The sequence below is a fragment of the Micrasema longulum genome, unplaced genomic scaffold (genome assembly GCF_059751315.1).
Source record: "Micrasema longulum isolate JH-2025_06_02 unplaced genomic scaffold, ASM5975131v1 h1tg001875l, whole genome shotgun sequence".
Classification (NCBI taxonomy): domain Eukaryota; kingdom Metazoa; phylum Arthropoda; class Insecta; order Trichoptera; family Brachycentridae; genus Micrasema; species Micrasema longulum.
The window spans coordinates 29,517-45,180 of NW_028279049.1; the positions used below are offsets into that span (position 1 = coordinate 29,517).

Sequence of the window (15,664 nt, forward strand, 5' to 3'; positions counted from 1 at the left end):
TTTATGCGAAAAAATACATGAAAATTTTACACGACGAAGCAAAGGATTTAAAAATAAGAGCAACTAATTTCTGTACTTAATCTTAAAAATCTCTTAATTTTAACGATTTTTTGGCAATAATTTTTCATTCAGTACATTAATTTAATTATAACAATTTTTTTAATTTAATAACATGAATTTACATATTGCAGGGCCATCAGAAAGTTATTTCTTGTATTTTAAAAATAATATGATCAGTAATGTAACTTGTAAAATCTATTTTTCGATCTTCCAATGGTTAATACATTATCACCAAATTGCAAAGAAGTTTATGTAATGAAATACTTAATAAATATTTTTTTTTAAAACACTCTGAATATTTCAAATATCTGACCGCGAATTGAATCTGAGGCCTCAAACCAATAAACTTGCCACAAATACGTGCGAATAAAGAACAACATATTCGCCAATAATTTGAAATAAAAAAAAAAACTGAAAGAATTTCCCTTCTTTTATTAGTAAAAGAAAAAATAAAGCAAACAAATATCTGATTAAACTTCTTAGATTTTCACGGCCGTTAAGATGCACAATAAGTTTTTCTGGGTTATTATGCCGTGTGTCGTTCGTACTCTCTACCGACGTTTCGGATCGCGTTACAGCGTCCATCATCAGGGTTGATGTTATTTGTGTATAAATATGTGTTACGTTAGGTACTTAGAATTTTTACCGTGTCGTAGTCGTTTTTGTGTGATGTTATGTATTTGGGACTTGTACCGTGTCGTAGTCGTTTAGATTAATGTGTACCATTATGTACTTAGGATCTATACCGTATCACAAATCTGTGTTACATTGCAATCTTTATGCGATTTCTTTATGACTGGGTACCAGGATGTTTTTAATCGCATCCCATCATCTCTGTTTATGTTGTCGGGATGTTTGTAAATCTCAATTGCTTCTTTTACTAGTCGTGTTTGGTGGTTCTTTGGCCTCCCTAAGATTATCGGCTCAAAGGAAAACTTATGCCCCGTTTCTATGTGGTGCTCGGCCAAGGCCGATTTTTCGGGGTAGCCGAGCCTGCATGCACTCATGTGCTCCTTTACTACGACACGGTACAAGTCCCAAATACATAACATCACACAAAAACGACTACGACACGGTAAAAATTCTAAGTACCTAACGTAACACATATTTATACACAAATAACATCAACCCTGATGATGGACGCTGTAACGCGATCCGAAACGTCGGTAGAGAGTACGAACGACACACGGCATAATAACCCAGAAAAACTTATTGTGAAACAAATATCTCTTTAATATTATTTTACAACACAAGTAAAGTGGATTTAACAAAATACACTAAATTATTTGGTACAATTCTAACCTTCAAATAATTATATACATATGAATACGAAAGTGTTTGTTTGTTTGTGTGTCCTTCACGTCTTTACAGAAAAACCAATCGACTTAATTTTTTGCACAAAAAAAGCCAAAGAGATGAAAAATAAAATTAATAACTTATTTTTTAACCCGAAAATTGAAAAAATACGCTTAAAAAATAATTAAATATAGTTTAAATTGACAACATTTTTTGAAAATAAGTAGACGGAAAGGTGGGATTTCAAAATAATCAATATAAAATTTATTCTTAAATTTCTACAATTGACTTGCTTTATCTATGGTAAGTTTGATTTGCTTTTTGTTTTAGTTTTGTAGTAATATTTTAAATTTGTGAACAAAATAAGGTTGATACGTCTTCATAAACTAGCGGATAGTTGTTTTTTTTAAGGACTGGTAATTGATACAAGCTACTTTCCTTTCCCACAAAATACATCATTTCGTTCGAGAAATTCTTATTGTTAAACGACAAAAACAATTAATTTACTTATTTCTCCCTGACACCACGGAAGCAAAGCCGCGGGTAAAAGCCAGTATTTTTATAAAAATAAAAGTTAATGGGTTGAACCAGATTGTCTCGTCATAGTGTCACGGACTGAAGTCTGAGGATTAAGCTTTGGAATTATTTATTTTTTAATAAAAAGGGGGACGGGTTTATTCACAAATAGCAATATCTACCAACTGACGAACAAAGTAATACAGTGAAATGATGAGTCGACTAGGATGTGATGGAAATGTGGTGATACGGTTCCATTTTCTGCCTTACCTTTTTTTAGAATCATATATTTAAATCCCTTTCTACTAATCCGGATCCGTTTTAAAGATCTCGTTGTCACTTTTTTGATCCGCATATTGGAAATTTTTAAATCTTTAGTTGATGATTAGTTACTATTAAAATATATTTAAAATGTATTTAAAATAAATTAATAGAGGTATTGTTGTTTGCTGACGATATAAAGATTTTTAAAGTAATAAACACTGTAAATGATTGTTTAACTCATCAGAAAAATGTTGACAAATTGTTTATGTGGTGTTCGACAAACAAGTTGGAACTAAACATTAAAAAATGTCAGGTCAAGTGATTTTTTAGAATAAATAATCCTTTCTTATTGCAAACGATAAATAAGTTTATGTTTCTAAATCGCAAGATCTAGGTGTTTTTTGTCAGTCTCATAAACTGCATAGCCAATAAATCCCTAAAAATGCTAGGCTATATATATAATATCGCTACATTAAAATTGATGTGCACAGCTTTGGTTAGGAGCCAGTTGGAATTAACTTAACTATATGGACTCTGTAACATAATTCTTACCAATATATTCTAAAAGAGTTCAAAATAAGTTTTTAAGATACATTAACTTCAAACATGGAATCAGATATGAATTTATTAACTATGATTTTGTATTAAATACTTTGAACTTGTTGAAACTTACTGAGAGAAGAAAAATAAAAGATTTACTGAATTTATTTAAGATTGTAAACTTAACATGGAACTGCTCAAATCTATTAGCACTCATTTACTTCAAGGTACCTGGACGAATGACTCGTCGAGTACCTCCGTTTAGTTGCAACAATTCGCGAACAGTATACTCATATAATGCTATCCTGAATCGACTTCATGGACTCGACAATAACTATTCCGACGTTGCTGATATTTTTCAAATAAAGTATAGTTTATATAAAACAACTATATTTTTTCATTTCAAAGATAATGAACGGTAATTTACATTTTTTAGATTATATTTCTTTCTATGTTTACTTTTGTATGGGTATTATTGTGTACCATATTTACGTGTATACTTCTTTTTAAAATTACTTTAATTGTTATAATTACTACTATTTTTTTGATAATTTTTTTTGAGACAAAAGAATTTGATTGTATTTAATATACTTATATTTTGTATCTCTTAAAGAAAAAAATAAAAAGTTCTTTTCCTTTGAAGATTTTATCTGCACATATTGTTTAATTATTTTTTTATATATATATATTCTCTTTATCCAAAACTGCTGTGTGATATATAGTATATATAGTATGTAACATAATACTTTTCAATTTAATTTTTCAGGTTTTCATATTACATTGAAGTGTTTATATTATTTTTAATCTGTATCTTTTTAAGGTAAATGGCACTGCGTGCCGTGTATATTAATTAATGAATACATATTTATTCTTTGTTTATTTTATTTTTTATTTTATTTTATTAAAATAAACGCACTTAGTGCCTTTTACATATTAGTTACAAATACAATTAAATATACATACATGTTAGCATAATTATAAGTTATACAGAGCATTTAAAACAATATTTTGAATTAACAAATTAAGAAAGTCTAAAAAAGATAAACTATAGAAAAGAATAAAATATTACCAGAATTATCGATTAAAAAATATAATTTGGTATTAGAAATACTTTGAACCAGTTAAAAAAATAACTAAGAAAACAATTTTGAATAACATTAAGCGAAAAAAAAAAAAATATATGTATTATTATTTAAAACTAATACTTAGGTAAAAAGTATATATTTATGTATAAAAATATATAATAATGGGAAAAAAATGATGAATGTAAATATTTTGTACTTATAAATTAATTCAAGAAAAAAAACGAAATAAAGAAAAAAAAACACTAATAAAGAAGTTTAAACAAGTTTTAACAACAGTAACAAATAGTTACCTAGAACTATTACCAATGAAATACAGGAGAAGAGCCGTTCTACATGTACTAAATATGAACATTTACATTCACTGCTTGCAAAGTCCCTATCGTCACCAGTGTATATATACATATGTGTATATGCATATATAGTTAATTTGCCCGTTACCATCAATCTAATTATCTCTATTTTGACGGTGATAGAGTATGTTAGTTTATTGGCTTGTTAGTAAACCAAGAGAACCGAGTCCGATAAAGCAAACTAGAACTGTTGCCTCCCTTTCATCAGCCATGTTATAACAGTTCACACAGAGCAACCGTTTCCCGGCGTTTCGCAATTTAAAGGACACCCGGATTCGGGCATTTTTATCAAAATATCTAAAATTAAAACTTATCAGGCGCGAGAAAAAAAAAATAAATTGTAAAATCGGCAGACGCTATTTTCATTAGTCGTTTATGTGTCAAGTTTTTACTCAATCTGGCGATAAAACTTGTAAGCACCGCCAGTCACTAGAGACCGTCATCGAAGCTTTTCTCAAAAGAAACCCGCACGTCATAGCTTTTGTAGAGCAGGTACTCGCGTCAATACCAGGTGAGGTTAACGAATAAGTTTTGGTTTTTATTCAATTTTATCAAAAATAAACTATTGAATGCGGCTAAGTCATTTTGATCTCTATCAATAAATATGTTTTCATGTACTGACGTATAATAAATAGACACATTAATTCCTTACGGGCTGCACCTAAGATTTATCAAAAACTGTGTTGTCCTTAACAACAAAAAAAAATCATTTTAATTTAAGGGTACATTGCTAAAAAGGGCACCCTGCATTTATAGATTTTCGAGACATAAATGCCATTTTTTCTCCTGAATCGAGTTCATATAAACGGCGCGGAAGGCAAAAAAAACAGTTACAACGATTGCTGCAACAAGATCGTTGGGATAAAGCAGACGTTTATGTTTGTTATTTTATGTGATTTCATGTAAATATATATTGCATTAATTGAAAACCTACTTTATTAAATACATGAACCAAGAGTCCCACAAATCAGGTTAATATTATCTTTTTTTTATTATCTTATAAATTTCGTAATTTGCTAATAGGCCCGTTCTTGCCATGTACCCTTCTATAGGGAAATATCACTTTTTTTCAAAACATTTTTAAAGTACTAAAGGTCTTTAAAATACTGTCCAGTAGAATAAAAAAAATTGCTGATTATTGGTACAAATAAATTTATTTTTAAATTTGTAATTTTGAATCGGCGCAAAAGCGGTAATTCCATTGGTAACGCGTCACGCCCCGAATATGCCACGATTCTCTCCGACCAATACATATTAAAAATGCAGTCAACACCTTCCTCAGCCTGGCAATCTCACCACATTTCCATGAATCTGCGATAAGGTTATATATCCTCGAGCCTATGTAATATTGCTGGCTTTGAGCCAAAAAAGTATAAACTTCTCTCTGTAGAATCAGATCCTTATTGGAGTGTCTAGTATTATGAACATGACAAACCGTTGCGTATTTTTCCCTGTTGAGATGCGTTACCGCAATTGAATTAGTGACCGTTACCGCTAGAATTGTCGTGAAGGTTTAATTTTTGGAAGCACTCTATTATGGTATCCCAAGTGAATCGTTGAAACATCCACTGTGGTTTCATCGGCGACCATTTTGTTTTTTTTTATTTTCGAATGAATCAACTGAAAATATAAAATTGTATTCTTAGTATTTGGGTCTGTAACACAGGGCTTTTGGAGTCACAGAATTGCGGTTATGTTACTATTTTATGTTATACGAGTATATATATAAAAATGTATTGTTGTAATTTATAAATAAAATGAAAGAAATAAATGTGTTTTCTTTGTTTTCACTGAAAATACCAGTTCTTGCGCCGTAAACTGGCCAGATCTGGTTTGAATACCCATTTACGTACCTCATTACGTGTATCTATGAACAAAAAGATCCCGCATATTATTAGGTGAGTGCGGATCTAGTAAATACTTCCCCTGCAGAAAGGGGAGTCAAACGCTCCAAGATCGATAGTCCCATTATTAAAGTCCTCGTGACAGCCACTTACCTGAAAAGAAAAACGACACGTTTTTAATCGATTTTTATTACATATTATATCGTGCATTATCATTTAGTATTATTAATATAAACGTTAATAACTTGACTACTATGATAATGTCTTGGATTCGATTCTCGACAAGGTTGAATTAAATTATTCATTTAAAGTTGTATTTTTACAATGCCAAAATTTTTAAATACAATTTATTGATTAAGTTTACATTTATAATCTAAATTGTGTGATTACTATAAAATTTATATTTGAAGCACTTACTTTGTGGTTATTCATTATAATAAAATAAATAAAACAACTTTAATTTATAATACGAAAACAATAATTAATAACCAAATAAACAATATTTCTTTTAGTCCTCTCCTGTCTTACATCGAAAATAATGATATAAAAATTACCACCCGTGTAAGGAAAAAACCACTTGATTTATTGGGTCCACGTGTAGTATTAAGTGAACAAGATAGAAATTAAAAAAAAGGAATCAATTCATTAGTTACGTAAACCTTGACGAAGAAGCTTGTTTGCTTTGAAACCGGTCAGTGAAAAAAAAAATTAGTTGTTAAAAACAAAGTTGTTTTTTTTATTTTGTTATTGTGTGATTACTACTTACACATTGAAAAATAAAGTTTGTTATAAATAAGCTTTTGCATTAAAATACTTGTGGGGTGTCAAATTGGTAAATGAATGCCTTTTATGAGGACCTTACATTACAAGTTATATTCGCGTATCCAACCAACGAACTCCAAAGTTGCATTAAAAAAATATGTACTCCCAGGTATTATAACTGCTTACAATAAAACCTTTTAAGCACTTTACGCTCGGACGCGCTACCTAGGTTTTACAACAACATTTTTCATAAAAGTTTCAGTCAATCCTACTTGAAGTTTTAATTAAGTTTTCTACATTCATAAAGATCTATATAATACAATTATACCATATATTCTATCTGGTTTTATTGGTAAAACCATCCGAATTTTTTGTAACAATCTTTTTTCGCTTTTTTCGTATAAGGAAATTTTCAACATATTTTTTTTATTTATTTTTTTATTATTTAATATAATATACAGTTACAACATGTTACCAAAAAGAAATACATGTAAAGCAAAAGTTAAAAAACAAAAAACGAAAAGGTATACCACACAAAAAAAGAAGCTACTTCTTGTGCTTGCTGTGGGATTACAATATTAATAATTTAAGTCCAAAATTAACATATATTTTTAAAAAATAATGAAGGTATACAAAACATTTTTTTAATAAATAAGTGCATATACATATGCATGCAAATAAGCATGCGTGCGCACGCATATATAATTACACACACATATACACGCACACTCACTCACACGCACATACACATTCACCCACATACATAATATAACATAGTGAAAAAAATGATAACATAAGGTTTTCAAGTTACTTAACAAAACAACTTTAAGTACTGTAGAAAAAAACATTGAAAAAAAGAAAGAAAACAAATAAAAACATATTTCGTTAATTTTAGAAAACTTAAATATAATTTAAATGTTAAAAAGCAACATTTAATTAAGGAGGTTTGTAAACGAATATTTTTACCTTTAGTTTGAATTTTGTAAAGACATTTATAATTTTTATTTCGTCGGGCAAATTGTTATAGAAATTTATTCCCTGATAATAACTTTTTTCAAAACGCTTAGTATTAAATTTTAGCATATTAATTTAATATTGGCGTCTACGTGAATAACTTAATGTTTGTTTTTTTTTATTCTCTTTATAGATTTGTAAAATTGAATTTTTAAATATATTTTGTCAATTGTTGGAATATTAAAAATTTGAAATAGTTCTTTTAATATGATATTGAATCAGCCCTCACCTAGTGGAATCTGTTAAAGGGAAGAAGCAGAGAAAAGGGAAAGAAGAATAATGATTTCATTTTGCAATTTAATTTATTGACTTTTGACTGTGAAATCTAGAAAGGAAGACTAATTGATGATAAGTATAACAGAGTAAAGCCATCGCAGATGGAAAGAAAAAAAGGGCAACTTGAAATATTATGGTATGATTGTATTCACTTGAAAAAGAGTAAAATTTTCTTCAGCTACATCGTTATTTGAGTAATATTACTGTAAAAGTATGAATGCACTTTTAGATGTATAAAGTACCTATTATATCTTTATAAAAGGCAATGTTCATTTGTGTGTCATCGATGGACTGAATAACCACTGGACCGATTTACGTGCGGTTTTTTTTTATGAGCTTTGGCGTGGGCATATTTATAGCTGATAAAATCTTAAAATTAATCTGTAGGAAAAAAGTAATGAACGTAAATATTTTATTCATCAACCTATCGGGGTTGCAGTTGACGAGTATGCATGTACTTAAATATTGAGAGGACCTTATTTTTTGGTTCATAAAAAAGTTTGTATTTAAATGTTTACAAACAACAAACGTTTTTTCTGGATCCTATCAGATTCTTTCTTTATATACCGTATAATTTCTACCTAATTATTTCTTTTAACTGGATTTTCGATAGTGATAAAATAATATGAACTCACATTTAATACATTTTTGGCTATTGCATTCCTACATGTTGGTAGAAGAGCAGAGTTTGACATTTGCAAAAAGAATTTTATAATTGTTAATGAATTATTTTATGTTTTGAAATTCAATCATAAATAAGTACGGAATTACCTATTTACTATATATATTTTTTAAATTGACAAAATTGGTTAAGTTTTGAGGAGCGGCAAACGGAACAATGAAACGTTGATTTTGTCTATTTAAGTTAGGCATAAATGGTCCGACATGGAGTTGTCTTTTTTGCACAGTATCGGGGAGGCATCAAATCAAACTTTTGATGGGGTTTTTTTAATTTTTAAACGACTATATACTCAAATCTTGCAATAGCAAAGTATTTCCGGGATTAAAAATATTTTACCTTTTCAATATTATTATGGTGGATAAAGATACATATAAACTCAATAAATTTATTATTTTAAATTTAATAAAAGCTTCTTCTGCCAAAAAACCATGTAAATGCATTAAAATTATTTTTTTCATGTACACACCGCACTCTACAGATATAATTTATGTACGCACCTAGCGCAATCGATTGTAGTAGTATAACACGAAAATAAAATCTTTATCTTCCAAAGAACTATATTAATTAATTAATTGATCAGCAAATATTATTTATACTAATTTTTGGTGGCACAATAAATAAAAAAATTACAGTTAAGTACAATAATAATAGACAAAATATTTCCTGACTAGCCGCATCTCATATTTAAAAAAAATAACATAGCCCTTAAAAAAATAAAAAGGACAAGAAAATCATGATAAACACACAAAATTCAATTTGTAAAAGACTTATATTTATACACATTTTCTTATTTATTATTTTTCCGAAACTTGTTGCCATGGCTGCAAAGCTGGCTGTTTGTATTACTTAGTGCCTTCAAATATAAAAAAAGTACAAAAAAATATATCGTATTGTTTACTTGTTTAATAAATCAGATTGTATTTACGTTTAAATCGAAATATTTGTTTCGTTCTTCACAATAGAATTATTAATTAAAGTATAAACTAGTCCCACACGATAGAGTTGTTCTGCCTAGAGTCACGTCTGATTACAACGAAAGTCCGTTTATTAATGAAGTCAAGGAAGGCAATTACCCACGAATTGAAATATCACCGAATTGGCACTTGTGACGTGTCTTTTCAATTAAATGACATTAGTCTTCATCCTTTATAAAGTACCATAACTTATTTAAAAGAGACAATAATAAAAATCCAGGGATCCCTTAAGGTTTAAATTTAGTGCTCGTCCACAGGTATACTGTAACTTTGTTCATAACCAATGTTTAAACCTTAAGAGGAGGGAATGAAAAATAATTTTAAGAAAATCCATAATTTTTACATAATCAATTATGTGTACATAAGTTACGAAACTACGTGTTTAATTGAAAATTTCAGTCATATTTAATTTCATTGAATTTCTGGTGTAAATACGAAAACCCACCATTCCAATAAATAAAGTCTTAAATTTATTTATTTTCGTTTAAACCAATAGAAGCATCGAGTTTATAAAATAGTTTATTAATGCTAGAGAAGGGAACGAACAAGAACGTAGTAGGTTTCAATATTTAAAATATTGAAATGAACTTACCTTGTTTCAAATGATAAACGGAATTCTCGGAAGAATCTAATAACTTGGTATTGATTCTTAGACCATAAACGGTAAAAAGGCTTTTTTTTTTAAAAATATATCTTAAGTTAGTTTATATTACCAAAAAGGTGTAAACTAAAATTAACACTTATTATAATAACACATCCATTAACATTATTTTACAGTACACGACATTAAAAAAAAAAATCAAACTTTTTTCATTTTTCATATATTCAGGCATATCTTCATACATTTTTAAACCCTTATACATAATACAATTTTGAATTTATTTATTTTTTAAATGGCAGTATATTTTTAATTTGTATTCTTCGTAATATAATTAAAATTTTTTTTAATAACACTATTTTATTAATGAAGTATTCAGGCATTCGACTGTTTAAAAATTTAAATACAAAAACAAGCATATTACTCGTATATATCAGTCTTTTCTTTATTACTAAACAATTAAGTTCTTCTCGCATTTTTTCTCTTTTATTGTATCTACTTTTCTTTAGCACTATTTTAATGGCTCTATTTAGAAATATTTTCAATTTATTTCAATTTCCGTCATTGGCTAAAAATAATACTGTTGAGTATATGTGGAATGAATATAGTTTTAAATATGAGTTCTGCATTATTTTTATCGAATTTATTTTTCAATCTACCGAGCCATAATATTTTTTCAGATATTTTTTCAAAAATATACTCAAAGTTTGCATTCATAGTTAATTTCGAGTTTAATATAATACCCAAATACTTCATTTCATCCACTTTCTTAACGTTTTAAATGCGATTCTCAATAGTTTTACCATCTATATATAATTCATTATTATGCTAGATTTTTTTTCTTCATATTTCCATGAATTTCGTTTTTGTTGATTGTAAGTCATTTTAAAATGCTGTTTAAATTGTCATTTAATTTGTTTATGATTTTTGTTTAATCTTAACTCTCTTTGTAGATTAATAAGTCCTCAGCAAAAAGTTGCATTTTGCGGTGTTTTGTTATTTGAGTTACGTCGTTTATGTATGTACATGATAAATAAAATTGGTCCTAGAAATGATCCTTGGGGAACTCCTTAATAATTTTCTAATATAAATTAAAATGATCAAAATGCTTTGTTATGAGACCACTTGAGTGTGTTTTTTGGAGTATTGCTTTATAGTTTTTAAAAAAACACAAATCTTTATTTTGGAAATAAAGATCAGTGCTATGCGAAACTATATTCTAGTAATGCTCCAATAAGTTTAAGCGGTTTCTTAACAAGGTATTTTATTTGATAAAATTAATCATGTTGTTCCACAATCTTAATCGCGAATCAATAAATAGTATAAATTAATCTTCTCGTGGACCCTGCAGCGTTATACTGATCACCTTACCTTCTATATTTTAAAATGGAATAATAATGTATTGGTCTATGCCCCACAGCCCGTGCTGACAGTAAAATTATGATGATAATGATTCTTAACGTTTTAAATGCGATAGATTTTATTATTAATATTACAAAAAGATCTAAATATATAAAAAAGATCTAAATATATAAAAAAATATCCAAATATATCTAAATATATCAAAAAGATCTAAAATATATCAAAATGATCTAAATATATCAAAAATATCTGAATGAAAAGATTTAAACAAGTCTCCCATTTTACTTCTCCATTAAAAAAATAGTCAAGTTAACCGTTTTGAAAAACATATGTCCGTATTAATAAATATTACAATATAATCTTTATCTATAGAAAAACTGCTTAATTGTTGAATTGTGATTATTTATAAAATCTTGATGTTTAAGACGTAGATTTTATTGAGGTATTTTTTATGTTGGCTCATTTGCCTACCATAATTTAAGTCTAAAGTTTGATTCCTAGTCAGGTCGATCGGAAATATTTGTTTCAAAATAGCTTTAACACTGAAATATTTCACTGTCCTTGAAACGTTAGACTGATCACCTTACCTTCATGTAACAGAATGATGATCGTGATACACTGTGTTTGGTGTGCAAATGTAGCGCCCTATGCATCATTTCGGGGGCTAAAAGTGGCATGATAGTGATGATTCTGTTTATAATCAAGAAGTGTTTAATTATTTAGTTTAAAAAATCTCAACTTAATTCTAAAGTTATTTATCATTTGAAAATGTCGCATTTGCTAAGTTCTGGGCAAAAAAGTACTCCGTAGAATATACAATATCAATAAAAACGTTTTTTGACATTTTTATTTCCAGCGTTTACATTGTGGAGTATTCAAAAATGTTCTTGTACTGACATTTACATTACAAAAAATACTTTTGGTAATCCATATTTATAACGAGTGCCAAAAATAAGTAACCCCTTACTTGAAATATTTTTTACGCATATTCAAACCTATCGTTTGATTGAAAGCATAAAAATATGCGTTATATAAATCATTGATTTTGACGAAAACTGCTAATAGGAATATTGCCTCTCGATCCATAAATAAAATTAAATTTGGTAAAAGCGCTTCGAAATTTATATTGATTGGTTTTGGAAAATATAATCAATATTATTTTGAGTACCTACTCTTGAAAATTGCAAATCCTAATTTTTGGATTTAGAAAAACTGGATTCAATCCAGTAAGGAAGGGGGAGTAGGGCGTTTTTTGAGATCGACAAGTGTATAAAAAATGAGGTAGGACTTGTTATTAAGAAGGGAATATGGAGGTTAAAGTGTTTACAGGGCTTATTACTTCTTGCCGGCTGGTTTGAGTGTCAGTGGTGAGAAATGTGGAATTTCAAACATAAGCTGAATAGTTAATTTGTGTTGAACAGTTTGAAATAATCATTTAAAACAGCCAAAGCTTTGTTTTGTTATAAGAAAAGTTCTCCGTCTGTTGGATGACTCGATCATCTGACTCAAATGAATAAGTTTATGGAAACTACGAAAAAAAACACTTCAATGGCCACATAAAATGTAATATTTGGATGTATAAAAGCCTATTTCAAATACGGAATAAAAATAATTCAGTTTTAATTTTTCACTGAAGGCAGAATAAATTTTGACAGTTAAAACAGCACTACCTGGTGGTTGAGTTTGAAAATTCGAGGAAGTTACAGCGCATGCGTCAGATCATTTGACGTTTGAGATGACACGCGCCGTAATGTGCAATGGCAACACTTCGAAAGAAATGTTGCCACTATAAAAAATAAATATAACTATTTCTTTCATTTCATTGATAGCCATGTCTTCCTGCAAACACATATCGACATATTGATAGAGCCGGCTTCGTAATACCGCTTGTTAGAGATTGTAGAAATGTAAAGTATGACGTCTCCGTACATACCGATGAAGATAGCGTTTGTAATCGCCACAATAAACACAATATACTCAGTTTTTAAAAAAGAAAAAACTTCTTTGTCAAATTATATTTATCAATATTGAAAATATTAAGTATAAATAATGATAGACTAGTTCAACCAAAAGTTATTCGATATGTTTTAATAATTATTTGTAGAAACAAGTGATTTAAAATTAATAAAATGATTGAAATATTGGTTGAATAATATCTATTGAAATTGGGATTTGGTATACTAAATTGATTGAGATTAAAGTCAAACATTCAATATTACTAAAGAAAGTGCAAACAAAATTTAAAAAAATTTAGGCTATTACTTAGGTGGTAGGTTAACATCTCCATTGAACAATTCCTTTTTTAAAATCTGACCAAGATGTATAATTTAGAAAAATTAAAAAACATCCCTGAGGAAACATCGTATTTAATTTTGTTTTCCAATTTCGTATTTGATCTGTAAAATTCAACATTATTTCAATTCAAACTATGAACAACAAGTATTTCTAAACAAAGGATAAACTGTAAGGACCTTTTGTTTGAAGGTTTTGTTAGGGTCGAAATAGCCTGGGGTAAACAAATCCAATGCAACGTTTGCTCTTTGAAGTGATTTTTTTTTTCATCTTTGTGAACAGACGAACATTTTTGAAATTTATGAAATTGAGCTTCTTTCTCCCCATACACACATTTTTTATTTTACTCTTGATTTAATGTTCTTGGTTAATGTATTTATTTTTTCTACTGAACCTTTGTTTTTTTTTTCTTAGTAGGTATTTTGCTAAGTTTTTTGCTATAAACATATTAACAATGACTTAATGTGTTTCTAATTATGTATTTTGTTTTGACTACGTATTTTCCTGGTTTTTAAACATGTTTTTTACTGTGTTTTTTACCACATATTTTGTTTTTGCTACGTTTTTGTTGAGATATTTACTTTGTTTTTTACCACAAGTTGTTCTGTGTTATTCACTGTGTCTTTTTTATTGTTTCTGTACATTTATATTTTTTTTTGTTTTTTTTTTACTGTCTTAAAACGGGGTAAATAATTCTTGTTGGAGAGTCAAAACAACTTTGAATAAATTAAAATTTTATGTTAATAATGTGATAAAGAAAAAAATAATAAGTTTAAATACGCAGAGATTCAAATTATTTCCAATAAGAAAAAACTTATTTTCAAAAATATTTCTAAAATTTCTATTATTTAACTGCGTTGTTAAAAAGAAAACAATATTGTAAAATTGTTAAGGATTATTTTAACGTTAAATTTAATGTGACAATGAGTCAGAATTTCATGTTGGAAATTTACAAAAGATATCATTCAATGCACAAAGGTATTTTTTATAATTCCTACTGGTGCCTTACGCTTCGCTATAATGCCTTCTACATTCCGTGCTGGTTCACCATTTCACTGTATAAAGCTGGAACTTCGCTTATCGCGATCATGGCCTTTCGTGTCAAGCGCTAAATTAAGGTTAAAGTATTAAGATACGGAAATCAAAGTACGACTAAAACTACATTTAAACAGACTATACATTTTACCAGATGGTTCGTTTTATCGAGTTACCCAGACGTGTGTTGTGTTATTTATTTATTGTTTTCATAATGAAAACAGAAATTAAATATTTTCACAATTTTGGGTAAATTGTACAAAAATAAGTACAACATAAAAAGTTTTAAGTTAAATAATAATTGATTCATTTTCATAAAAATCGACAAAGTTTGTTTCTATAAATCGAAAGGTAAAATAATTAATTTTGCTAGTTTTAACAAAAACGTTACTTTTTCTTCCGTTTAGTCCTAAGGAAAAGTTGCACAAAAAAAGTGCGGCATTTGTTCCATTTTTTTACGCTTGAAAAAAGTCCAGAAATAATTAAATAACGCAGTGTTGAGCCCGCTACCCTTAAATCAATATTTTACGTCTACTCTGCCAGAAATCAAACCAAGAGCTTCAAATACGGAATGCAAACCACCAGCCACTACACTACGAGGCAGACTAATCTCGACTCGATTTCTGAGCGTATTTATCAAGTAAACACTCGTCTTTCTGGTCCTATCTCATACTAAGAACAGCTTTTCCGCCAGAATACTGACTTCTGTAGAAA

The 15,664-nt window shown here is 28.5% G+C and overlaps 1 long non-coding RNA gene across 1 annotated transcript in view; it reads right to left on the bottom strand.

Annotated features, from left to right (window-relative positions):
* Positions 1–5,321: 5,321 nt before the first annotated feature.
* The window catches only part of LOC148273677 (uncharacterized), a 33,141-nt gene continuing 22,798 nt past the window's right edge, over positions 5,322–15,664 (bottom strand). Inside the window, exon 2 of the long non-coding RNA XR_015824509.1 lies at positions 5,322–5,731. This is a non-coding gene — a long non-coding RNA (uncharacterized LOC148273677). The remainder of the gene's footprint in view (positions 5,732–15,664) is intronic.